Here is a 13170-nt window from a genome sequence, read left to right as displayed (position 1 = left end):
GCACAGAGTATGGAATACATAAGGAGACAGGCTTTGCTTTGAGAGCAACTTGGTAGTACAATGGTAGACCAAGGAACAGTGATATATACAGACACTAGGGATGTTTGGAAACTTACTCTTAAAGTCCAATTGCCACCCACCTGGTTTGGTTTCTGAGAGATGATTACTCAAAAAGAACATTGCCTGCTTTAAGAATATCTTAAAATCTATTCCTGAATCCATCCTCAAACAAGGAAGAAACCAGGTACGTGTTGCATAGCAGGTCTGAGTTCAGAGAGGAGAAAGACATGAGATGTGACTTAAGGAGACAGCCAGGACTAGGGCTGACATTTGAAAGCTGGGAAGTAACTTTTTGTGTAAAAAAGGGAAACTTTTTTATCTTGATTATGCTGTTGAAAGACAAAAGATGAAACTTAGCATCTTAACCATTTTAAGTGCACAGTATGGCAGTGTTAGGCTTATTCTCTTTGTAACAGAGTGGTGGAGGGTGACACAGGAGGATCACTGCTGATACAAGGCCAGAATGGGCTATGTAGTACATTCCAGCACAGCCTGGACTCTGGGGTGACACTCTGTCTTAAAACCACAGAAAGTAAATAATAAACAAACAAACAAATAAATAAATAATTAAATAAATAAATAAGTGACTGGCATAGTCCAAATTCCATATAGGATACCGTTGCGAAGGGAGGGGAGGAAGAAGACAGCCAAAGACCTGCAGACCAACATGCCACACAGTGTGGGTGGGGAAGGACACCTAGAGATCACAGTGATCATGGGGACGTCCAGCGTTGGAGGCTGAAATGAGGCACCAGTCCAAGTCTGCTCAACAGTCAGTGTCCACCAAGGGTCACTTCACAAACATGAGTTGATTGTCTGCCTTTGGTTCACAGTAAATTGAAAGAGGCCGACTAGCAGGATGGCAGAGCCAACAGAGGCCCTTCCCACCAAGCCTGACTACCTGAGTTCAATCCCACATGGTGAAAGAAAACCAAATTGTTGGAAATTACGCTCTATCCTCCATATGCACACCATGGCATGAGAACATATGCAAACAGAAATTTGGACTTTTAATAGAAATAAGGAAGAACTTTGACTCTCAAAAATCATTACTAAATTATGGGGACACCTCCAGTCCTGAAAGAAGATGCAGTGGGGGCTCCCAGTTAGAAGGTAAATAAAAACTACTCAGGAGAAATAAAGATTGAGAGGAGATCTGACTGAGTATGAAGCTTCTTTTGTATCTTGAGCTCGTCCTGCTGACACATTCTTTTTTTCTATTTATGTTGTTGATCCATTGTGCCACCAAGCGCCACCAAGTACAACGTACAAGAAAATCTCATTATTGGGTGATGTTTCCTGGTAGGATGCCAGGAGCTAACTAGCTCAGCTCTGGAGTTCTCCATGTAGCTTTGGCCTCCCTCAGGATTATCCCAAAGAACTCCAAGCTCCTAAGACAGGTCTTGCGTTGACCTTACATTTGAAGTGAACAAAAACCAAGAAAGAAGCTACCTAACTGACTGTCTTCACCAGCACAGTTAAGTACAAAGATTAAGGAAGAAAGGAAACAGTGAAAATTGAGAGCCAACTGGGGACCCAGGCAGGAATGTAACCAGCAAGTGGCCTAGGCTTGAGTCCTAGCTTCCCACCTCACTTTCCCACTCTGTGCCAGTTACTTATCCACTTGCCCTCCACCTCCAATCAGAGAAACCAAACTGGCACAACAACCGACGGCCTGACATGTAATCCTTGTGATAACCGTATTTGCAGTTCTGAGAAAAATCCATTTTGGCACTTGCAGAAGAATCATCCCTGAACCCTTCCTTCTGCTGGATGCTTGGTCCCCAATCTCCCGGAAGGGACCAGTGGGTAAGGCAGGTAAGGAACTCCCTTTATTTCTTCTCCATTCACAGCTGCAGTGGGGGAGGTGGCAGGGTGACGGAGCCCTTGCCTAACATGTGCCACTCTCCTTCCCAGTACTACAGACCAAGCAAGGCCACATCAGCAGCAGCCTGTCCTCAGAAGACAAAGGGGATTCCTGTGGTCTCTGTTGAGTGTGAATATTTTCAGAGCTGTGTTTGCTTTGCCGTGCTGTCCTGGTCATGCTCAAGTGTTGGATGCAGGGCAACAGGAAGCACAGCCACTGTTCCTGAAGAGTTTCAAAACACTCTGAACACCTCAGCCAGGTAACAAGGACCTGCCTGCTGCAACAGAGGCAGCTGTCAGTAGAGCTGGGCAGGGATCAGCAGTTGCTGCCGCTTTAGAACTCAAATGTCCCATCCCCCACGTCCCCGTATGTGCATAGACATATGCCTCATCTCAAAAGGAGCAACCGCTATTCAATTCACACACAAAAAGTGCATGGGCCAGAGGAAGGATTCTCCTGTCTCTTTCTGTCTGTCTGTCTGTCTGTCTGTCTGTCTGTCTCTCTCTCTCTCTCTTTCTCTCTCTCTCTCTCTCTCTCTCTCTCTCTCTCTCTCTCTCTCTCTCTGTCTCTCTCTTTCTCTCTCTCTCTCATCCAGTTGCTTAACAATTAATCAGAGGAATGACACTACACTTAGAGGAAGTGGGTGGGAAATGGATGGGTAAATGCATCACTATTTGTGAGAGTGAAACAGGCTTTGGTAGCCTGGGTTCCAGAAAGTTCAATGAACCTGCTTCTCCCTCCTACTTCCCCTGTGTGCAATGACTGAGAGGGCTGAAGGGCTGTTAACACTTTTCCCTTTTGTCAGTTGCATGGGGAAAGGTAAGGGGTTAAAGAAAAGCAAAATATGTTTTCCAAAATAAAAGTTTACAGAAAGATATGTTTGAAGTGGACAGCAATTTCTTGATCTTTTCAAAAACCAGAAAATAGGGAGGCTGCGCCGCCCCATACACACACACACACACACACACACACCCCAGCCTCACATCCACACTTTAAATATTAACATTAAGAGCAAAGCTTAAGGAACTCCATCTCAGTAGCGAAATATTTCCGGCTACTTCTGGCAAGCACATTCCAGATGCATCTGACGCCACCCTCGAAATATTGACTTTATGTTCTGGTGGATATCAGGATTTATTGGCCCTTGAGGTAAATATTGACCTCCGTGTTGCCACAGTCAATATTTACTGTGCCTCTCACTTCCATAAATCTTGCTCTGCCCCCAAATGAGAATTTCAGGCTGCAGCAACTACGCTAGCTGGGGAAAGAGGAGTTTGCACAGAGGACGTACGAGAACTGAATAGCTCGTGTGAATAACTCTCACAGTTTTATGAAAGAGGGGGCCTGACTACTAAGTAAGTATCAGTTTACATTCAGTCTTGTCCTGCTCTAACTCCTAAGTTCTCCTGTGTCCTGTGTTAAATCCAACTTCCTGGCAGCAACAGAATGTCAAGAGGAAGCATGTCTTAGTTAGGGCTTCTGTTGTTGTTTGTTTGTTTTTGGTTCTGTGGGTTGTTTGTTTGTTTGTTTGTTTAGACAAGATCACTCAATGTAATGCTGGCTGTCCTGGAACTCTCTATGTAGATTCAGTTGGGCTTGAACTCACAAAGATCTGCCTGGCTCAGCCTCCCTAGTGCTAGGATTAAAGGCACGTGCCACTATGCTTAGCTAGTAAGAGTTTCTATTGCTGTAATAAAATGCCATGGCCAAAAATGCCACCTGGGAAAGATTTGTTTCACTTATATTTTCACATCACAGTCCATTACCAAAGGAGGTCAGGGCAGGAGCTCAATGCAGAAACATAGAGACAGGAACAGAAGATGAGGGCACAAAGGAGTGCTACTTACAGGTTTTCTGCTTTCGGTTTGTTCAGCCTGTGTGTGCGTGCGTGCGTGCGTGCGTGTGTGTGTGTGTTTGTATATATATATATATATATACTTTTTAAAAAGTTCATTCACTTTACATCCTGATTGTAGCCCCCTCCTTCATCTCTTCCCAATCTCTCTCCCCTAGACCTGAAAAAGGGGGATCCCTCTTCCCCTACCATCTGACCCCAGACAATCAAGTCTCATCAGGACTGCCTGTGTCCTCTTCTTCTGTGGCTTGGCTAGGCCATTCCACCAAGAGGAAGTAATCAACCAGAGGGCAACAGAGTCCATGTCAGAGACAGCCCCTGCTCCTTATATTTGGCGACCCACCCATTTGGGGACTGAGCTACCTACCGAATACATCTGAGGGGGCGGGCGTCTAGTACTCTCCATGCATGGTCCATGTTTGGTGCATCAGTCTCTGCAGGCCCTCAGGCCCAGATTTGTTGGCTCTGTTGCTCTTCTTATGGAGCTCCTGTCCCCTCTGGGTCCTTCTATCCCCCTACTCTTCCATAAGGCTCCCTTCACTCTGCCCAAAGTTTGGCAGTGAGACTCAGATTCTGCTTCAACCCCCTGCTGGGTGAAGTCTTTCAGAGGACCTCTGTGGTAGGCTTCTGCCTGCTTTCTTATGCATCCCAGGATCACCTGCCAGGGATGGCACAGCCCACATTTGACTGGGCCCTCCCACACCATTCACTGATTAAGCAAACCTCCCCCATAGGCTTGTCTTCAGGCCAGTCTCAGTCTCAACTGAGGTTCTATCTTCCCAAATGACTCCATACTGTGTTCAGATTGGCAGAAAAGCCAGCCTATAGAGAAAGCCATCTATGACTCTGGCTAGCTTAGCAACAGAGGTTCAGCAGCTGTTGCCTTGGTACTCTGGAAAGGATTCATTAGTACGGTCCAGGGAAGCATCTATGATGGCCTTGCTTTTGGTTTTGAATGAGTGTGTTTCTTAAGTATACATGAAGCAAAAGTTAAAGGGTAAGTGGCAAGTGCTAGGATCACGGGTGCTAGGATCATGCTTGCTTTATGCAGTGCTGGGGGTCAGACCCTGGCTTCGTGCATGCTAGAAAGCACTGTACCAACTGAGAAACCCGCCCCCAGCCCTTTTTCTATTAAAATATGACTGTATTCAACTTCCACTTACAGAACACTCGTTCTAAGGTGCTTTTCCAAGAGAACCGTGGTTGAGGGTTGGCCTGCCTGGTGTGCTATGCTCCTGAGAACAGAAGGACATTGGTCTCTGCCCACCTTCCTGTCACTGAGCACGGTGTTGGAAGCTTACATTATTTAAAGTTGTATTTTTAAAATAAGCCTCATTAGGGCCAGTTACAGTGGGGGAAAGAAGCCTGCAGCTGAACACTGCCTCAAAAGCCATGGGGAGGTAAAGCACACATGCTGCATGCACACTAAATATAAGGTGTGTGTGTGTGTGTGTGTGTGTGTGTGTGTGTGTGTGTGTGTAGAAGGTAAGACAAAGAAGTTTAAAGAAAGAGCTATAGAAGTTGTTTTTTTTTTTTTTTTAATCAACCCTCAAAGTTACTGAGAAATACAAAGACATTGCAAGAAAGAGGAAATGCCTGGTTTCTTTTGAATTGCTGGCAATACCCCTTTATTTTAAGTCATCTTGATCTCATCAATGGACTTCCAGGTTGATAAACAAACAGGAGAAAAACATCAGTTCACCTCTTTATTCTCAGCTGTGCTTTCTGGGCAGGCGTTGTCCATTATGTAAAGCTGAGAAGTGACTCTTTGATTTTGTTCATATTTGATTAAGCAGCTCCATGCTCGGCAGACCAAAATTCACCAAACTGCTAATTGTTTTTTAAATGAGAATTATGACACTTTTAACAAGCCACACTTCTCACTGAGCATTGTTGTGGGGTGGTTGCTCTCCTTCTGCTCAACTGACTTATTCTGAGATCTGGGTCCCTAATTGCTTATAAACCACACTGTTTATTGAGTATTAACTCTGGCATAGTTGTTTATGATGGGAGCGTATTGCTCAATGCCTATAAAAAGCAGCACAAATGAGCTACTTAGTGTCTGTGACGTCTCCCCCAACACAGTCACACACACACATGCAGACACACGCGTGCACGCGCAGACACACACACATGAACATGCACGCACACACATACGCACATATACACAAAGACACGTGGTCATGTATATACATGCTCACAGGGCTACACTTAAGTCCATCAGTGGAAAGAAACACAAGTGTGGTATGGACAGAATTATGCAGCAGTAAGGTGCGAGCGGCACATGTTGCCTGGTAACCAGGAATCCACTCTCTCTTGATTCATCAGGGTGTCAGCCATACATTTTGTGCTGTACATTACCTACAATGAAAAGGTCAGTGACCCAATGAAATATCAGATTAAGTCAAACTATTAACTGGACAAATGCATTTAAAATGCCCTTGTACGCTTGGTTTCGTGTGATTAGTATACATGATGTTCTGCCAAGGCAAGCATGAATCATTAATATATTCGGAGCCTGCTGCTCTCTGCAGCGGAACAATAACTCACACGGAGTAATGCGGTATGTTGTGTTTATAAGATGTGGAGCCTTCAAATAGCGTGATCTACGGTGTTGTTATTTTGTGGTAAGGACACAAGTGCCTTTTTTTCTTCTTCTCCCTTTTGTAAATAGTGTTTGTCATTCCCTTTTAAAAAAAACAGAAAAATCTTTCCCCAGGAAAAAAAAAATTGCTCACCACATGACTGTGCCTGTGGGGGGGAGGGGAGATAACTCAGCTCATTAAATGGCAGAATTGTGAGGGGCTTTTGGTCTTTTTTTCATCATTTTCCTTTTTCTCCAACCCTCCAGTTAAAACCTATGCTGGTTTAGTATAGGTTTAGACCTCTGCTTGGAGACTCAATATTTAAAATTAATGTAATGCAGAGGTTTCCAAAAGATAAAAATGGAGTGACTAGGTTTGAACTCTGACCTCCCTGTCTCCTCTTTGTCATAGACAGTTAGCTTTAGTGTGAGACCCCTAGAAATCTACAAGTGTCTCAGTCTGTTCTGCTCCCACATAGCTAGAACTAAGAACAGGGGAGCCCACGAGTGTAGCCATTTATGGCTGAACCTCTATTTTATGAGTTAAGTTCATAGAGGTGAAAGTAATTACATGGTGAAACCTGGGCTCATTTTTCACCCCTTCCCGGAAGCATGATGGAGGAAGACGTTGAGAGGACAGAAGGGTAATGTGTCTCTGCATGATACTCAAGCTCTTGCCTGGAATCTCCTCCTACCGTTGATTAGGAGCAAGCTAAGTCTTATACTGCTCCCCGATAGGCAAACTGAAACATAGTTCCACAAGGCAATGCACCCAACACGTGCTGAAACCCCTTCTGTGTAGGAGGCCCAGGGCTACGACCCAAGATGCTGCTGCTCTCAATGTCCACACCAAACCACCAGGCAGACACTGGGGGCTGAGTCTGGACCAGAGGATGCTAACACTGTTTCTGAGACTGGTCCTTCAACACTTTAATTTCTTACTATCCATTAACTTTTCAGTGAGGGTTAAAAATGAAAAAATAAAATCTACCAATAATTTTGAAACTATTTAATTGATAGAGAGAAGCAATGGTTAAATCGATGGATTTGGGATGGCTTTTGGTAGCCCAGAGATATGATGCATTCTTCATTGTTTGTTTTACTGTTTTGTTCTGAAACAACTTTACACTGGTTGTTCACATCTGTTCTCGTCATACTGCTGTCAATGAGAAACCACAGACCTCAGCTCAGAAGGCATAGAAAGTGTTTGTCCTGGAGGCAACTATGAGTGCCATGGTCCAGGAACACAGATTTAGGTTACCCAAACCCCATCTTCCAACATGCTAACACTTCTTTGGAAGTTTTTTTTTCCTTATTTTTTTCCTTAGGAAATTTTAGCAATAGAACAAAGAAATTCATAAATCAACAAAATGTTTAATTAATAAAAAATAAAGAAAGAAGAAATTTATAAATCTAGATGATTTTTTAAATACATTGGTAGAAACATCAAATAGACCAGTCATAGAAAAGTGAGGAAATGTGAACTACAGACCTCAGAGGCAATCTGATTACATTCTAATCCTTTTGGTTGGTACAAATGAGGGGCCTTTTTTTTATATTCCAGAATATTTATCTAAAGCTCACAAAGATGTTAGCACACATACAGAGGAGAGCAGTAAGTGACTGGTTAGGAGGCTAAGGACAGTTCTAGATAATTTGGCTCTGGACATTCAACAATTCACTCCTTCCACATCCCTGAAGTTTTAATCACGTAATTGGCCTTGCAGAGGGTTTGGCATGAGGTGTGGTTTTTCCCAGGAACTTCCACTCACAGAGAGCACAGTGTTAACATTCGAGGACACTGCCTGCCTCCCAAAGCCATCACGGTGACCCCCCCCCCCGCCCCTGTGATTAAAAATACTATCATGTACTACAGCCGCCACACTCGAAGTCAGCTCTCTCTTTTCCTTTCCTCTGCATTGCTTCCTGGACAGCTACCAGTCAGAGCTGCTGCTCTTGATGCGCTACATTTAAGGAAGTACAAATGGTCCCCATGAAGGTTATGTTCAGAGCACGCCCCCCCAAAGCTGCTGAAACCACAAATAATCTAAGCCCATATTTAATGCTTTTTTTTTTTTTTTTCATCTAAACTATTTGTCAAGTGGTATGGTCATAACTTTTGTAGTTTGAGATTTGGCAATTAAAAAAAAGATAGCACAAATCTCATTTAATGTCTTACAATTAACACACATACACACACACACACAATTGTAATGTAGCAACTTTAGTATATGATTTTTTTTTTCTTTCAGTAGCCACTAAGTGGTGAGTCTGAATGATGTACAGCGCGAATATTCTAAACAAAGGACTGCTCAAACCCAGGCAGGGTGGGGAGAGACCGGGACAGACCTCATCACTTTACTCAAACATGCAGTTTACAACGTAATAATTTCTTGCTTCTAGAATTCTCCATATAATATTGCCAGATATAATTAGTGAAAATTCATTAAAAGCAGAACCATAAATCTCAACACTCTCTTTTTAAAGATTTATATATTTTGATTTTCATGTATATAAATGTTTTGTGTGTGTGTGTGTGTGTGTGTGTGTGTGTGTGTGTGTGTGTGTGTGTGTGTACCATGTGTATGACTGATGTGCTTAGAGGCTAGAAGATGGTGGCAGATCCCCCTAGGACTGGAGGCCCAGATGACTGTAAGCCACTGTGTATTCCCTCCAACCTCTACCTTGGTCATTTGCAAAAGCAGCAAGTGCTCTTACCTGCTGAGCCATCTCATCAGCCAAGAGTCTCAAAATTCTTATCTTCTAAAACTGCATGTTTACCTCCCTTGCATTGTCTGACAAGCCTGAATTGATCTCTTTGAAAATTACCTTTATTTATGAGAACACGGCGGCCATAAGCATTCACTTCATAGGCATGGTGCACTGTCTGACCACCTGGCTGTGCTGTGAAGTGCGTGCTATTCACCTTTCCCTCCAAAACTATTTCAAACCTTTGAGCACGTTGATAACAAGTACTATCTCCATGGTTACTGGCTGAACTATGTCTACCCCAGAATGCGTGGTAGAGGCCCAACCCCCAGCACCTCAGTATTAGTTGCTTATAACTATGCATCATAAAACACCACGGCCAAAAGCAACTTAGGGACCCAGCAGCTTCTTTTTCCTTACAATTGCAGAGGGACTAGAGTTCATCATGGCAGAAGGCATAGAAACAAGTGGCAGGCATAAAAGGAGGGACAGGAAGTGGCGAACTCGTGCCTTGAGCCATGAGCATGAAGCAGAGAGCATGCAATGGGAGTGCTATGAGTCTTTAAATTCTGAGAGCCCCTTTCTAGTAACATACTTCCTCCAACAAGGCCTTACCTCCTAAACCTCCCCAAATAAGCAAGACCAGTGATGCAACCGGAGGAAGTGTTTAAGTATCTGAGCCTATGGGGGTATTCCCAGACAAACCACAGCAGCCTCTGAATGTGATAGCATTTGGAGCCTGAGTCTTTAAAAACATAATCAAGCTAAAGCTAAGTCACCGAAATGGGCTTTGATTCAATCTTACTGTCATCATAAGAGACTAGGAACCTAGACACATGGAGAGAAGACTACAAGAAGATGAAGGATGAAGACTGCTTCTAACACGCAAAAAGGTGACACAGTCTTACTGGTACCTTGTTCTTGGTCTTCCAGCCTTAAGAATCAAGGTAAAATAGATTTTTGTAGACTAAGTCCTCTGAGTCTGTGGAATTGTTGAAAGAACCCTGCTATTTGAGGTTGCGGTCCTCCTGGTCCTGATTGCCACTCTGAGAGTTTATAGATGCCCCTAACCACATTTGATATATGTCCCTTGACATGGCTCCCTGCCAGCTCTCCTCTCCCTGCGCCTATAGATAGTTAGGTACTGTGTTCCTGTTCATATGATAGGAGCGTGATGTCAAATGCAGAGCATGCATCCTTAAAGTGCCCTGTTCCAACCAATTATGAATGCTTATCCTGGGAACCCACCACCCACTCCCCAAGGGCTATATAGCCTTTGTCCTCCCTGATTAAAGTTGAACTAGCTCCTGAAATGGTTCCTGGAGTGTTCGATCTCTGTCATGCTTATGTCCTTTCAGACCCTGCGTCTCGTCTTCTGCTCCTGTTGCCTCAGTGGGCTGGTGGCAAAGAGTCCCCCAGGAAAGAGGAGAACCACATGGTATTCTGTTATGATAGGCCTAGCACATGTGCACACGTGCACTTGCACACACACACACACACACACACACACATACAAAGTTGCCTAATAGATAAAATTGTGCTGTGCTTCAGAGTAAATATCTATGTATGATTATATAAATTATCGCCCAAATCAAAGTACAGGATGTTAGTTCTCACCTTTGCTACAAAGCCCTGCAGGGAGATGAGCTCTTCTCGCCTCTTTGCCCGTTGTCTTATGTTGATATCAAAAGGACTCACTTTTTAAAGGATGCTGGCTTACCAGTTCAGAACATATACCAGTGCACACAAATGGGCACACTCACTCACATGCATGCACACACATGTGAACGAACGTGGCATTTATAGCATAAAAGGAAACTGGGAGTAAACCAAGAAAAAGATTTGGCTGAGAAAGGGGGGAGGGAATGGCACCTATCTAGCTGGATGATCTATCTGCATAGTGATAGGAAAAACGTGGACTCCAGCAAATCCTTCATTCCACGCGACTCTATGTAACGGAGGCCACGATGACTCCCTTTTTCTATTTGCACTCAGAGGAGAGGTCATAAAATAATGCAGTGTGGTTATTAAGGCAGGGGGTGGAACGGAAGCTGATGAATGCACCAGGAAGGACCCATTAGCAAAACAACGAATGCACGTTCTGTTTGCATTCCTATTAGGCTGAATCCGTGCCTGTTGGTTTAAGTAATCCCTGGGCTTCAGTTACAGCCATCCACATATAAAACCAGCATCCGAGTCTCACAGGGACAGTGTTCTAAGGTGGTCATGGAAACCCAAGTGCGTCACCTCTCCTCTGAGAGACGCCACAAGAACAGAGTTCATCTCAAACAAATTAAGCTGTCAAATAAGAGCTGAAAATTGCCCTAGGATCATTTAGTATTCTTATTTACATAGGTCTGAGAGATTTTTTAAAAAGTACCAAATGATGAATTTGTCTCTAACAGTTTTGAAACTTCATTTTTTTAAAAAAAGACTAAGAGTTGAATTAAATATGGATAATAATAACAATGAAGACTGTAATGACATCAAGGCCCTGTGTCCTTGTGGGGCAGTGTCTCTCCTTTTATGTTTTTTTTTTTTTTCCTGGACATTAGGTTGATATAAGAGAGTGTCAGGGATCAGGACAGAAATTCCATTTCATAGGAAGGAAATGTTATACATATCTGAAAAACTCACTTCCTTCTCAAAATGGAAAAAAATAACCCTACAGGAACCTATTATAACTTAAAGGTGCCTCATTTGTGCACTAGGGAGCGCTTCAGTTTCATAACTTTAGAGTCTATATTTTAAGGGGACTATTTTTTTTAAAGGATCAGAACACTTCATTCCTGGCTGTCCTGACTGCAAGCTTTCTGGTGAGTCCTATGTGGATGCTGAGTATGACACTGGAATGGAAGTGGAGAATGATCCACAGCTAGAGAGAGCAATGAGCAGGTTCACAGCGCTGTATCCTTGGAGGAATGTGACCCCAAGCCAAGGGATGCTGTGACTGGAGTTATTAGTTATCCTGAACACCATAGACTCTGCTGGCCTTCTTCAGGGTGCCAGTGAAAGAAGGGAATAATGGCAGAAATTAGGGTAAAGGGAGATTTATTCTATGTGGACACACAGGGAAGAGGGTCAGTGAGATCCAGTGACTCCCCAAGTCCTTCTCCAGGATTCTGATATGCGGTTTAGTTTTAAATAAAAGACAAGATGTACATATGACAGGTCAGTTCTGGTCAAGGTGCTATTCCAGTCATCATCTCCAGTTCCAGCATCTTCTGCAAGATGATCTGACAGGTTATCAGAACTGTATGAGTCATTTTCCTGGAGACATGTTTCCCGACTGGCCAGTACCAAGATTCATCATTTTCTTTCCCCCATCATGAGATTGCTGGGGAAAATCCGATTCCTTGGAGCCCATCGTCTCCACAGTCTGATAGTGAAGGGAGGGGGCACAGGTACCTCTTCAGAACATCTTCAGTCCAACTGGCAAGGATAGTTATGGTGCCTCTGGAAAACAGGAGAGCCGAGGCATAGAGTCTTCTCTGGAGCCCATGGAAGGAGAACAGCTCCATGGACATCTTCATCTCAGCTTTGCAAGGCCTGTTTCTGACCTCCAGAGCCATAGGTAACAAATCTGTGCCACTTTGTGCCACTTGGTCTAGAGGACTTCATTTCATCTGCCACAGAAAACTATACAATATTCCAGACAAATAAGGATGACGGAGCCTGTGCGTGTCAGAGTCACGCTGTCAGGGAAAGGTGTATCTGGGAGCTGCATGGTTCCGGGAGGCCTCTGCTGCACAGGATGAATTAATCTGTGGTACCCCATGGGAAGCTGCTTAGAGTGCATAGCTATTTCCCAAGGGAATTGATAATGCTTTGGGGACACCGAGGTATGACTTAATGATGGTTCCACACATCTCTACTGAGCACAATGACACTCTGAAGGACTAGGAAGTAGACTCCTGTCTCACCTTAGATGACATGTAAAGATACGTCTGTCTCCTTCTCTTCCCCAGTCCTTCACAGCAGAGGTGTGTACGAGTTAGCAGATGGCATTTCTGTCTTTCCAATCTAGGTCTCTGTAGCCATCAGTCTAGCTCACGGAAGTTGGGGCTGGAGTGTGGAGAGGACAGGAAACTTACT

This window comes from Acomys russatus, chromosome 9, assembly GCF_903995435.1.
Source record: "Acomys russatus chromosome 9, mAcoRus1.1, whole genome shotgun sequence".
In the NCBI taxonomy this organism is placed as follows: Eukaryota; Metazoa; Chordata; class Mammalia; order Rodentia; family Muridae; genus Acomys; species Acomys russatus.
Note: the sequence above shows the minus strand (reverse complement) of the source record.